This window comes from Carassius carassius, chromosome 16 (genome assembly GCF_963082965.1).
Source record: "Carassius carassius chromosome 16, fCarCar2.1, whole genome shotgun sequence".
Lineage (NCBI taxonomy): Eukaryota > Metazoa > Chordata > Actinopteri > Cypriniformes > Cyprinidae > Carassius > Carassius carassius.
The window spans coordinates 2,046,294-2,059,756 of NC_081770.1; the positions used below are offsets into that span (position 1 = coordinate 2,046,294).

Consider the following 13,463-nt stretch of genomic DNA (forward strand, 5'->3'; position numbering starts at 1 on the left):
AACAAAAAACAGAGGAAGAGAGTCTGAATATCTTTGGATAATTTTCCACAATTTGGTCTTCTAAACAGAAAAACAAATAAGTTGTTCATTTAATCAAATAATTGACACTTCTCGTGATTTATGTACAATTTGTGCTGATTCTTGATAGAAATACAATGAAGTTTTAATTCCTAACAACCTTGTGTGAAAGGTGTTAAAATCTTTCATATCTTTTTATTTCTGTCATATAATTCTTATTTTATCTTTTGTCTAAAACGGATCATATTGTCTAAAATAAAAGTCCTGACTGCTGTGTATTTGTGTTTAAACTGATTCTGGTCTGAACATCACTACAACGTAAATGCATTCGCTCTGCTCTGTCCAGTGACTTGATCAGCTTTGCTTCACAGATTCAACTTTGCACATCTAAATAAAACTGTAGGTTTGTCTGTGTGTGTAGATGTGAAGTACAGTAATATTTCTCTGAAACAGGTCAGACTGAAGAAGCAATGCCTGCACAGAATAAAGCCCAGTCTGGACCGGTTCTGTTCAGTTGTGTTACACATTCATTAATCTGGTGTTTGATGACAGAGAGATGATATGAAGCATCAATAAACACTATGAATAATACCATTAATAAACACAATGAAAACAGTTCTGTCCCACTGGATAAGAGAAATGTTTGTGCATTTTTGGTATTATTAACTGAAATGATTGGATATTGGGTTGTGTATTTGACCTGCTGTATTAGCAGAACTTTCAAATGTTTAGATTACTTTAGATAACTTACTTTACAAGTCTCTCTTACACAAACATATACAGTATAGAATATAGACAGATGAACTATACAACAATATATGAACTATACAACTATACAAATATATAGTGTGCTTCAAACAAGGTAACGGTCAGTGAGGGTCATGAAACCCCAGACTACTTTTTCTGAGATTGTATCAGAGGTGTGTGTGTTGCACATCATAGAAGACAATGTTAGCATTCATTCATTTTAATTGTTGAACAAATCTGGTTAATTCTGTGATTTTTGCAATATTTTTGTGTTCCAGGTTTAAAATCTACTAAAATCAGTGTTGAGTTTGTGACGTGGTAAAGGACTAATACTTTGATGACGTGTCAGTGTCTCATAATAATTCAGACTTGTAGCACTGAGCCCAGAATCACTCTGTGTTTCCACCGTCGGGTCAGAAACTCCTCAGCGCTTCATTAAAACACCCTTTACACGCCTCTCTGGAACAAAATCACACTCCCTCATTTCACTGACAAAGAAGTTATCAGAAAACTAATAATAGATAAGTCACTGGAACCAGCGCGATCACAAAATACAACCCGAATTCCGGAAAAGTTGGGACGTTTTTTAAATTTTAATAAAATGAAAACTAAAGGAATTTCAAATCACATGAGCCAATATTTTATTCACAATAGAACATAGATAACGTAGCAAATGTTTAAACTGAGAAATTTTACACTTTTATCCACTTAATTAGCTCATTTAAAATTTAATGCCTGCTACAGGTCTCAAAAAAGTTGGCACGGGGGCAACAAATGGCTAAAAAAGCAAGCAGTTTTGAAAAGATTCAGCTGGGAGAACATCTAGTGATTAATTAAGTTAATTGATATCAGGTCTGTAACATGATTAGCTATAAAAGCTTTGTCTTAGAGAAGCAGAGTCTCTCGGAAGTAAAGATGGGCAGAGGCTCTCCAATCTGTGAAAGACTGCGTAAAAAAAATTGTGGAAAACTTTAAAAACAATGTTCCTCAACGTCAAATTGCAAAGGCTTTGCAAATCTCATCATCTACAGTGCATAACATCATCAAAAGATTCAGAGAAACTGGAGAAATCTCTGTGCGTAAGGGACAAGGCCGGAGACCTTTATTGGATGCCCGTGGTCTTCGGGCTCTCAGACGACACTGCATCACTCATCGGCATGATTGTGTCAATGACATTACTAAATGGGCCCAGGAATACTTTCAGAAACCACTGTCGGTAAACACAATCCGCCGTGCCATCAGCAGATGCCAACTAAAGCTCTATCATGCAAAAAGGAAGCCATATGTGAACATGGTCCAGAAGCGCCGTCGTGTCCTGTGGGCCAAGGCTCATTTAAAATGGACTATTTCAAAGTGGAATAGTGTTTTATGGTCAGACGAGTCCAAATTTGACATTCTTGTTGGAAATCACGGACGCCGTGTCCTCCTGGCTAAAGAGGAGGGAGACCTTCCAGCATGTTATCAGCGTTCAGTTCAAAAGCCAGCATCTCTGATGGTATGGGGGTGCATAAGTGCATACGGTATGGGCAGCTTGCATGTTTTGGAAGGCTCTGTGAATGCTGAAAGGTATATAAAGGTTTTAGAGCAACATATGCTTCCCTCCAAACAACGTCTATTTCAGGCAAGGCCTTGTTTATTTCAGCAGGACAATGCAAAACCACATAATGCAGCTATAACAACAGCATGGCTTCGTCGTAGAAGAGTCCGGGTTCTAACCTGGCCTGCCTGCAGTCCAGATCTTTCACCTATAGAGAACATTTGGCGCATCATTAAATGAAAAATACGTCAAAGACGACCACGAACTCTTCAGCAGCTGGAAATCTATATAAGGCAAGAATGGGACCAAATTCCAACAGCAAAACTCCAGCAACTCATAGCCTCAATGCCCAGACGTCTTCAAACTGTTTTGAAAAGAAAAGGAGATGCTACACCATGGTAAACATGCCCCGTCCCAACTATTTTGAGACCTGTAGCAGAAATCAAAATTGAAATGAGCTCATTTTGTGCATAAAATTGTAAACTTTCTCAGTTTAAACATTTGCTATGTTATCTATGTTCTATTGTGAATAAAATATTGGCTCATGTGATTTGAAAGTCTTTTAGTTTTTATTTTATTAAAATTTAAAAAACGTCCCAACTTTTCCGGAATTCGGGTTGTAATAATAATGTGTATAAAACATGAGATAAGTTTCACACATTGTAGATTTGCTTTATATATTTTGACACATTTAAGTGCTGCACTTGACAATCACATTTAAACATCTGAATCACTGAGTCTCTTCACCTGTATGGATCACATTTACACATTTATCACACATTTATTTCTCCTCATAGACACAGTAGTGAAGCTCTTCTGTGGATCTTCAGCTGATGTTTACTGCTCCTCTCAAGATCACTTCACTTTATGATACACAGCATTTATCAGCTTCTGGTGATTGAACTCTATCAGGGACTTCTGGTGATGGATCTGTATCTACACTGTAAGGTGAAACAAATGAGAAAATAATCAGTTCAATGGAATAAAGTACAAAATAATTACAATTTTTTTAAAATCCTGTAATCAGATTAATTACTGACTATACCTAATTAAAACACAAATCTTTCAGTTAAATGTGTCACTAGTTAAAGCTGTTTGTCTCTAGTTGAAACATGTTTGTGTTGGTCTCAGTAAATAAGTGAAATGATTGCACAGCTCGCTGGAATACTGGATTCTGATTGGTCAGTCGTGACATTCGGAGGTGTGTTATTCATTAGGTGTGCGTCATTAGCAGCAGAATAACACACAGTCATACGGTATTTGAGTCGGCCGTTTCTTTGACTTCTCTCGTATCACAGCACCGCGCTCTCACTCGTTTCATTCAAACACAACTGCTATTAGCTTGTGCCTCAGTTACTGACTGGATTTACCCTCAAACCAAACCGCAGGAGATTCCTGTTAATAGTAGACTTGAGGAGACATTGTTCAAAGTGTGTCTTGTTGTTCAAGTTGTTGCTAACTGAGCAGAAGTGTTTAGCTGAATCTAAATTGTGTCTAATTCTTCACTTGTGTGTCAAGAAAGCATATAATAAGTGTGATAATGCAGATGCAGCCGGATGTTATCACAGAATAAGTCTCTTCAGGAGGACACAAGTCCTGATCACCCTGTCGGGTTTATTCTGTGATAACAAGCGGCTGGAGGTACATTATCTCTTACAGAAAGTAAGTGTAAAGTAATGTGACGTGTTGCTTGTCAAAGTAAAAACACACAAGAGACAGAGACATTGATCATGTGATGCTGGACGACTGTGAGCTGAAGCTGAATCTGCTCTGATTTTACCAGCGTTTTCCTACAATCTGAACAAATCTATTTCAAACTCTAATGATTCACTATTACTGATCTCATTAATAAAGCAGCTGTTGCTGTAGAAAGCTGTGACAGTCTGCTTTTCTTCTCTTTCCTCCTTTGTGTTCAACATTTTTATCAACTTTACATTTCATTCTGACACAAACCCTTTGAAATAAAGCTTGATGATCATTTGATCAACTCTTTTCACTAATATCTGAAAGTATATATTTGTTCACATATCAGAGGTAAATGAATCTCTTTAATATCACAAAGTGAAGTTTACTCACCTCAGTTCACAGTTTGAGTCTCGTAGCACATCAATGAGCTTCTGCTTTGAGTCTCCAATCTTATTCTCTCTCAGATCAAGCTCTTTTAGAAACTGCAGAGCTTTTGTGTTTGTCAAAGACTGAGTTAAAGAAGAAACATCTGTAATGTCACAGACATGAAGACTAGAAAGAGACAAACAGAGGAAGAGAGATCATCTTACAAACACATCATTAAGATGAAGAATCTTTCACAAATATAATGTGAACACATTCATCATGAGATATTGAGTATAAAGTGTTTTGTTGAACTCTTATGTGCTGTTCGTTTGGGGACGACACTCGTGCTGTTTGGGGTCTCCAGAGAACACAGCCAACAAAACGACATTTTGTTGGTATATGATTTACATTTTTGACATTATGTAACAACAAAATCTAAATTTTTATAGTCTCCAATTAATGTATATGGTTGTTTTTTAATATCTATGGGTGTTTTTTGTGTGTGTGTGTGTGTGTGTGTGTGTGTGTGTACTGTGAACATGTGGAAGGGTTGCCACTTCATTTTTGTGTATTTTGTGATCTGAATTGTGGTGGATTTATTGATTTTATTTGATAAATTAAGGAGAAAAATATTGATTTGATCATTTCCTCATTCATTTCAATGTGTGTCTCCAGAAAGTGACTTTTTTCACACTAACACACAACCAGATATCAATCCAGTTTAATTTTCTATTTGTAGAGCACCAAGTGTTGACAACCGTACAAAGTCTCATGTCATTTAGATAAAGGGAACATGTGTTTTTATTTCAGCAAACATCATTTGGGGTCTCAAAAGACCTTGAACAGCACATAAGAGTTAAACAAAGTGATTTTCATCATTTTGATTCTTGTCTGTGAATGTTACTGACCTCAATCTCTCCAGTTTACAGCGTGAATCCTTCAGTACGTCACATAAGTGATTCACTCCTGTGTTTCTTATTTGATTCCAGCTCAGGTTCAGTTCTCTCAGGTGTGATGGGTTTGATTTCAGAGCTGAAGTCAGGATGAGACACTGTTTCTCTGTAATACTGCATCTACACAGACTGAAGACAGAAAGAGAAAACACAATGAATCAGACACGTTATGTTCATGTGCGAGTACTTCATCATCTGTAAACATCATACAGAAATAATAAATACAATAATTAATAATACAATAACATTTTAAGATTGTAGTTTACAGTCAACAAGTACATTTTATGATCATATTTTGAAACAGTTTTTTTTTTTTACTGCAGGTCAGGAATTAATTTTAGATGAAAAGCTGATAATTGTTTGCTATTGCTGTGATCTCATGAGACTGACAGGTTTTCTCTCCTTCACATCATCAGACGAGAGAAGAGATGTGTTTATGAGAGAAAGTGATAGTTATTTTCATTAAAGATCACAAGGGTACATTCATTTTTGGAAATATATTATGTACCCTGATAAATCAATCTGACTGTAACTGCTGTAGAGTATAATGATACTAACTCTAGTAACTGAAGCACACAGACTTACGAGCAACCCGCCAAAATAAAAGCTTGCTGAGTTTAAGTTTGAAAATGAAAAATTAAAGAGATTCTAATTTTACATAATAATTAAGGTTCAAATTAAAATAATAATAATAATAATAATAATAGCACTTTATTTTTAAGTTTACTATAAAATAATTGTATTTGTATTTAATAGTCCCTTTTTATTTTAAAATAAAATAGAATTATCACACTTTATTATTTAGTTCATTATTTTATTTAAATAAACACTTAATAAAATGCAATAATATCATTACTATTATTAATGTATGTTTTGTTGTTATATTTGATGGGTCACCAGCTTCTCAGAAGAGAACCAGGCTGAAAAACTGATGTGCTCTTCTGAATGTAGGGCTGTTCAATAAATCACATGCAGGGCATAAACTGGGCGTAAAAGCTAGAATTGCACTTGTGAGGAAGTGTATCCACAGAGGAAAGTCTTACTACTATTAGTGCAGCAGGAGACAGCGCTTGAGTCTGTTGTAGACATTACTATCCTCACAGTGTTGCCAAGTCTGCAGTTTTCTCATCGATCTGAAACTTTATCAATGTTGCTCTGGGTTGAAACGACCCCAGTGACGTGTATTTTAGCCCCTGAATGCTATTTTTACCAAGGGACCCCCTCGAAATGTGGTTAGTTTGGGCTAGTTTTGAGAAGCAATTAGGTGGATTTTGTTTTGAAAACCTGGCAACCCTTTCTGTCAGGCAGGTAACGTTATTATCACTAGTGGACTCATCGAAAAATGTGTGTGTGTGTGTGTGTCTGTGTGTGAGTGTGTGTGTGTGTGTGTGTGTGTGATATGTACAAGAAGAAAGCAGGCCCTGGACTAAAGCACTGTGAGGTGAGGGAGAAGAGACTCAAAATATGAATAAGCTTAAAACACATTTTTGTCCATTTGAGTTTGTTATTTTAATACTTACACTATTATTTAAAGTGATTGATTTCAGATGGAGCAGCATTTAATAAACAGAACCGTAGTTCACTGTCAAGCTATTAAATATCACGTTCATAATCACAGATGAATCTCCTTCAGTTATGGTTAATCAGTGCAATGGATCATGGGAAATGTAGTCCGGGGGACACATAACAGTCTGTAGTGTGAGTCAATATAATAGGAGCGGGACCTCTGGTGGAGAGCGGACGGAAGACCGCGGACAGGATTCATGACAGTTGTGAGGAGAAGGAAAGTTATTCAGATCAAAGATCAGGATTAGAAATACATTATGTGCTCAGATAAATCACTTCAGCACTGCAATACTCCATAAAAATAATAACTGACAACTTTAATTTCATGGTGACTTTCTGAAAGTAAACGTTAATCTTTAATCTGACTGTAACTGCTGTAGAGTATAATGATACTAACTGAGTGAGTGTGTGTGTGTGTGTGTGTGAGAGAGAGAGAGAGAGAGAGAGAGAGAGAGTGAGAGTGTGTGTTCACGGTGTGTGTGTGTGTGTGTGTGTGTGTGCGCGTGTGAGTGTGAGTGTGAGAGAGAGAGAGAGAGAGAGAGAGAGAGAGAGAGTGCGTGTGTGTGTTCACGGTGTGTGTGTGTTCACTGTGTGTGCGTGTGTGTGTGTGTGTGTGTGTGTGTGTGTGAGAGAGAGTGTGTGTGTGTGTGTTCACGGTGTGTGTGTGTGTGTGTGTTACATGCAAATCACATGTTCAGAGTATAGGACACTATATTTGGCCACACGTCACATCCTTCTCTTTTCCTGAAAGTAAACAGTAATCTTTAATCTGACTGTAACTGCTGTAGAGTATAATGATACTAACTCTAGTTTCTCCAGCTTGAATTGTGTGTTCATCAGTAGATCACTGAGGTGTTTCACTCCAGAGTCTCCTAGTAGTTTATTCCAGCTCAGGTCCAGTTCTCTCAGGTGTGATGGGTTTGATTTCAGAGCTGAAGTCAGGATGCGACACTGTTTCTCTGTAATACTGCATCCACTCAGACTGAAGACAGAAAGAGAAAACACAATGAATCAGACACGTTATGTTCATGTGTGAGTAATTCATCATGTGTTAACACCATACACTGGGTTTTGTGAGTGAAGCAGGCTACTGACAGAGAGATCAAAGCACAAAGCAAGCTGTTGCTAGCTAGCTGCTAATTTTATATGGAAAAAATTACACTATCACACCATTTAACGCTACGTTTTTAATTAATATGATTATACTAAAATAATTATCAGGTCTATCAAAAAAAGGATTTTATCTTTTTAAACTATGAAAGCCAGTCGTGGAAAAATCACAGCTTTTTTGCAAAGAGGGCAAGAAAGGATGACAGTGATCGTTTTTTTATGAATAAATAGTATTAAAAAAACTGTTTTTTTGTATTTATTTTAAATGTAACATTTATTGTCAATATTGGGATCTAGGGTACTCTTTGCTGTGTGTGGATGACCATGTTGGCCAGCCACCACCGAAGACCAATTTTGACCCAGGAAAAACCTTTTCCCACCTTCACATCATCAGACGAGAGAAGAGATGTGTTTATGAGAGAAAGTGATAGTTATTTTCATTAAAGATCACAAGGGTACATTCATTTTTGGAAATATTGATGTACCCTGATAAATCAATCTGACTGTAACTGCTGTAGAGTATAATGATACTAACTCTAGTCTCTCCAGCTTGAATTGTGTGTTCATCAGTAGATCACTGAGGTGTTTCACTCCAGAGTCTCCTAGTAGTTCATTCCAGCTCAGGTTCAGTTCTCTCAGGTGTGATGGGTTTGATTTCAGAGCTGAAGTCAGGATGAGACACTGTTTCTCTGTAATACTGCAATAACTCAGACTGAAGACAGAAAGAGAAAACACAATGAATCAGACACGTTATGTTCATGAAGTCACAGCAGAACAACCTTCATCTGTCAAACCACACCATCTTAATCTACATTGAGAGAAAGAGAGAAGATAGAAGAAAACTATTTAATAAAGACACAATGTCTTGATAAAACAAAAAACAGATGAAGAGAGTCTGAATATCTCTGGATAATTTTCCACAATTTGATCATCAAAACAGAAAAACAAATAAGTTGTTCATTTAATCAAATAATTGACACTTCTCGTGATTTATGTACAATTTGTGCTGATTCTTGATAGAAATACAATGAAGTGTTAATTCCTAACAACCTTGTGTGAAAGGTGTTAAAGTCGTTCATATCTTTTTATTTCTGTCATATAATTCTTATTTCATCTTTTGTCTAAAACGGAGCATATTGTCTAAAATAAAAGTCCTGACTGCTGTGTATTTGTGTTTAAACTGATTCTGGTCTGCACATCACTACAACGTAAATGCATTCGCTCTGCTCTGTCCAGTGACTTGATCAGCTTTGCTTCACAGATTCAACTTTGCACATCTAAATAAAACTGTAGGTTTGTCTGTGTGTGTAGATGTGAAGTGCAGTAATATGTCTCTGAAACAGGTCAGACTGAAGAAGCAATGCCTGCACAGAATAAAGCCCAGTCTGGACCGCTTCTGTTCAGTTGTGTTACACATTCATTAATCTGGTGTTTGATGACAGAGAGATGATAACTCCTCAGCGCTTCATTAAAACACCCTTTACAGACCTCTCTGGAACAACGGCACACAACTCCATCATTTCACCAACAAAGAAGTTATCAGAAAACTAATAATAGATAAGTCACTGGAACCAGCGCGATCACAAAACAAACATGATAAAAGCAGACGTTTGTTTGCATGCTTTGTTAAAGATTTACATGGAGCGTAGATGAGTTAGGACCGATAAAACATGTTACTATACACTACACTAAATAATACACTATTGTGATCATCTGAATGAGAAGCTGACTCTGATTTCTTCAAGCGGTCTTACCATGTTTACTATGGTAATGTTAATGGCTAGTGTGCATAGTCTATCTCTTATAAATATTTCTGCCTTGTAAGATGATCATAATCCACATCAGATCTCAAACAGAAGTTATTTCAAACACTCGCTGCTGTCTGAAAGTGACTTCTGAGCTGTTATTATTAATGTCTTTAACTTTATGAAATGATCCTCGGCACTGATGCTCTCCAGACGCAGAGAAACTCCAGCTTCATTCATAACCTCCTCTAACCTAAACTCAGAGACCCAGTCGGCCAAAAAACCCTGGCCGTTGTCCCAGAGGAAGCCCCAGAAGTGACAGTGGAAACCAGACTGCCTTTATGAAATTACATTTAAATATAGAAACATGCATACACATATACTTTAAAAAAAAAAAAAAAAAATTAGACTTCAATTTTAGTCTTCACATTTTGAATACTGGACTTGTGCGGCGAGTGAATTGGACTGTTTTCATCGTTTCAACTGTAGTAAACAACCATCAGAGGGTTGTAACTATGGGTGTGTTGACCCACATGATGGATCAGCAGAGAGAATTTTATAAGGAAATGTTAAAACAACAATAGGACAACTTCAAGAGCTTCATTCAAATCATTATGGATGGAAATGTGAAAAGGTTGGATGAATCTATTCTAAGCTGTATTAAAGGCAAACGATGGTAAACACATTAATAAAATACTGGCTATTTCTAATGTGTTCACATTATTTTCTCCAACCCCTGTGCACTTCACCCAGAAATGAAAATTACTCCATGATTTACTCACCCTCAAGACATCCTAGATGTATACGAATTTCGTCTTTCAGACAAATATAATCAGAGTTATATTAAAACATGTCCTGGCTCTTCCAAGCTTTATAACGTGGAGTCGGACTCAAATGAGAATTAAAATAGACGACTGTAACATTACTAGTCATGTAACATGTGAAATGATGTAAGATACTCACTTCAGTGTGTTGAGTGTACAGTGTTTATCCTGCAGTAGAGCAGAGATCTGATTCACTCCTGTGTCTCCTAGTTTATGATCACTCAGATCCAGCTCTCTCAGGAGTAACGGGTTTTTACCCACAATTCCAGTCACATACTGACAGCCTTCATCTGCAGCAGGACCCAAAAACCTGCAGAAGAGAAGATGAAGCTGGAATCAATTCAATGTGCAAGATAAAAGTAAATTTAAAATAAACTCAGGGGCAAAAGCTCACTAGATCATTATTCTCAAAAATCTGAAGATCGTTCTGGCTTTTAAGCAGGAGATGAGGAAAGTTAGCAAAGAGATAACTAGCTTGTGACAGCTAAGCATTCATAGAGATATATTTAGTTGATCTTTTGTGAAGTGAAGTGAAGTGACATTCAGCCAAGTATGGTGACCCATACTCAGAATTTGTGCTCTGCATTTAACCCATCCGAAATGCACACACACAGAGCAGTGAACACACACACACACTGTGAACACACACCCGGAGCAGTGGGCAGCCATTTATGCTGCGGCGCCCGGGGAGCAGTTGGGGGTTCGATGCCTTGCTCAAGGGCACCTAAGTCGTGGTATTGAAGGTGGAGAGAGAATGCCGGCTCTTCCTATTATTATCAAGCAGAATTCACCAAACACTGTGTTAAATGTGCATGAAGTTTTATTTGGTTTAAGTAATGGCATGTACTAATTATGGCTGCCCCTAGTGGCCAAGAGTTTTTTTGTTACATCTCTTTTGTTATTAGGTGCCATGGGTTCAGACCATCTCTGGATAGTTTTATTTATCTGATGTAATTCTGCAGGGGTCAGACAGGTGTGTGTGTGTATCACTGATCCTCTCCTGACACACATCACATGTTTGTGGCCTGTAATATATCTACTGTAGTAGATCTACAGCACTGATCTATATTTGACTGGATCACTCATCACATTCTAAACTGCCAAAAGGCAGTGAAGCCACAGAAGTGTTTGATCAGCCGTCTTACTATTCCCTACCAGCAGAGAGCACCATTGAGTCACATGCAAACCGCTGACCTAAAATCAGTGCTCAGCACTGATGACACAGGTAACTTGATCCAACACAAAATATAGCCCATTTCTTTATTTACGTAATTATTCAGGAATTATTAAATATGAACCTATTAGTATCAGAAATTGATTTGAATATACAATGAATAATACAATAGCTTCTGTAAATATTGTTCTTTACTAAAATGAAAAGCTTAATTTATATTTTATATATATTATAGCTTAATTTCATGTATGTACTGTCTGTATTCAGTTATTCTCTGAATAAATTATGGTGTGTATAATTTTAATGTCCTGATTGAGCAACATCTATTTCAGACTAGAGGTCTTCACAGTGTACCCGAGACCCGTCGACCCGAACGGGTTCGGGTCTATATTTTAAATGATCAGCCGGGTCCAGGTCGGGTCCGAATCTATTACCTCGGGTCCCGGGTCTGTTTAACATTGTGTGTAATGCCCATGCGATCATCAGACTCGGGGAACACCCGGCTGTGATCAGACACTGCTTGTTTTTTTGTAACTTGCCACTTGTAAAATTAGGAAAAGAAAAGTGTGAGCCAAAAAAAAAAGCAATCTCTCTCTCTCTCTCTCTCTCTCTCTCTCCGATGTTAGACAGCCAAACTGCGCTGACACACATCACATGTTTGTGGTCTGTGATAGATCTGCTGTAGTAGCTCTACAGTGTTGTGAATCTGAGCTTGATGGAAATTAATGTACTGTGCATTCAGTAACATCTAAACAATCAGGATAATAAATCACACTGAATATGTTTCATGAGAAATGTCCACAATAACACAATCATAAATTTTAACTATCGAGGCACCAAACTACTAAACACCAGCACATCTACTGACACAAAATGTCTGATTAACCTGTAACTTTTAACACAACTAAACTGTGCTGACATTTATCATCAAAACAACAGCAGCTGCAGCATCTCATCTTTCATGTTTGATAATTTTCAACAACAAATTGTGTACCTGGCTGAATAAGTGTAATAATATAATATAGTTTATACTACAGGGCCACTGAATGCTTGAATCTGATTGGCTGACAAACATTATTTTCTGGGAAACGCACGGTGAACGTAGTTCCAGGCAGCTCTCTTAACCTCATTACAGTTCATATCACTTCACATATAGTAAAGCTGTTATAACAGAAGTTACAGGACTAACAAAAACAACAACATGACAGATGATTTTCTGAAAGTAAACACACATGACATTTCTCATTAGCGAGGTACTAACAGCTGTTTAGAGACACTGCTGAAGAACACTGTTGAGGGAAGCACAGAGGAAGCCTAATTCACACAAGCTCTCTCTCTCTCTCTCTCTCTCTCTCTCTCTCTCTCTCTCTCTCTCTCTCCCTCTCTATCTCTCTCTCTCTCTGTGTGTCTCTGTCTTTCTCCCTCTCTTTTTAATAACTTCATTAATAACTGCATTAGAATGCTATCAAAGGCTCAAGCCTCCATTACCAGCTTTAAAATCATGTTTTGGATCCAGCAAAAGAGGCATTGGATGAGATGCGGAAGAAATAATCCTACTCACAACAGTGATTTAAGTACAAAAACCAGATGAATCCCTTTAAATCTATCATCTGATTGATGTCTTTAGGTGTGGCAACCGCAGTATAAGCTAAATAATTGACTCGAGGCCGTTAAATTATTAGAAAAATATAATATAAATAACTCAAATGTATATAATTTATTCAGCATTATTTCATC

General features: G+C 37.2%; 1 pseudogene; it reads right to left on the bottom strand.

The window, feature by feature from the left end:
- Positions 1–13,463, bottom strand: part of LOC132159290 (zinc finger protein 271-like) — a 147,312-nt pseudogene that overhangs the window by 17,286 nt on the left and 116,563 nt on the right.